Below are 1909 nucleotides of genomic sequence, written 5' to 3' on the forward strand. Positions count from 1 at the left end.
GTGAAATGAGAAAAGCAATCAAAGGACATTCCGGAGAATGCAAGGCACGCTACAGTGGGACACATCATGAGAGCAAGTGCTTCTGGTGTCTGTTCCTATCCAAGCCTCAAGGAGACCTACAAGAAGTTCTACATGTGGGTTCCAAGAGGTGGTGCTGGGATCCTGTGCCTCAGGGTAACGTCAGGTCTCGGCCATCCTGTTGCAAACCACACCAAATTCTCATGAAAAGTCCATGTGCAGGGCTTTGGAAATTATTCTGCTCAGGTGTCGGGGATTTTGTAATGAAGAGGTCACACCTGTATCCTCAGCCATCTTTGCCACACCTTGACCTTCTATCTCATTTCTCCAGTCATTTCCTTTTATCTGCATATCTGCCTGATGCTAACAATGAAATGGGCATTTTAACTGTTGTCTTGGCATATTTTCATGCTTATTAGAAGTTAACATTAATGCTTCATAATACATTGGGTCGAGGATTCACCTACTGTTCTATTTTGTTTCTCAGATCATGTCCAGCTGCATAGTGTAATCTGGTATACCAGAGGGTGCTAGGTAATAGGGCCCATATTGGTTCTTTCAGTAATTATTTACTGAACACCCACTTTTCTAGGCCTTGAAAGGCAACGATTCATGAGCAGATAACATTGCTTATATAATGTTTACATGCATTTGAGTAGAAGTTTAACAGGAAACTGAAGAACATAAAAGTAATGGTTAAGACAGAATATTGAGGTGTAATTATCCACAAGCCTGGCAAAAAGAGGCATGTGCTAGACCATGTAAGATTTCTCTGAGGTCTGAGTGACAAGAAAAAGTTATATTTTTGAAGATAAATGTGAAAAGCATTCCAGTAGAACAAATGGCTAGGATAAGTATCATAAAATAGGAAGAGAAATGCAAGGGTGTTAAGGGAAGGATAACATGAGATTTTGTCAAAGAAAAAATCTAGGGACTGATCCCACCGGGCACCAAAAGCAACTAGTTTTAGATTTTGCCAATACACTTAGAAACCAATTGAACTGTTCAGAAAGAGGAGTGACATATTTTGATTTATTTTTTCAAAAAATAGACATATACAGACACATGCCTGCCTGAAGGGGAATGGAAACTGTACTATTACTGGTATTCATGAGATAATGTAAGAGTTTGGCCTTTAAGGTGTGGCACACTGCAAAATGGCCACCATCCGTGTGGGAACAACCTTTGCCACACGGCCATGGCCCTTCCCTCACCGGGAAGTGTGATCTGTTTCTCAGGCTTTGGGTCTGTGCTAGGATGGACTTGCTTTGGGGAGATGAGAAGTCAGTAGCTGGGGCGAGGGCACTTAGCCCAGTGGAGCTTTGCCATTCCAGTCCTGGGAATCCGTCCACCTCCGTGTGACCAAATCCAAACTGGCAATTTTCAAAATGAGCAACCACATGAGAGGAGATTGTCCCAGGGAGCTGGCACCCCAGGTAAAGAAACAAACATGAGGGCAAGGTCATCTGAAACCATCTGCCCTAGCAGAGTTGGTCTGATCCAGAAGATCCACCCACTCATCCAGGTGATTGTGGCTGTGGCGCTACTAGTCAGCTTGCAACACCCAGGGTGGTTCTGGGTGTGGGAGACCCACCTGAGGATTGCTGCCAGCAGCCTGAGAGGAAAGCTGGAGGGGAAGATTGCATGCTGCTGACTCTCCTGGAGAAGCACGGCGCAAATCGGTTCTCCTGATACGGATGAACTCAGCTGTTCTCATCACTGGAGGAGCTTGGGTCCTCTCTGTTGTTCAGGATGGCTGCGGTTCCTTTCAGGGAAGCTATGGTCCTCATCTTGAGCATCAACTCCTGGCTCCAGTGTAGATCCTTCAGCTGAGGGACATGGATCCTTTGTTCCACTGGAACAGACTTTCTAGATCCTTTCACTGACTTTT

This window comes from Octodon degus, unplaced genomic scaffold (genome assembly GCF_000260255.1).
Source record: "Octodon degus isolate 3935 unplaced genomic scaffold, OctDeg1.0 scaffold00100, whole genome shotgun sequence".
NCBI lineage: Eukaryota > Metazoa > Chordata > Mammalia > Rodentia > Octodontidae > Octodon > Octodon degus.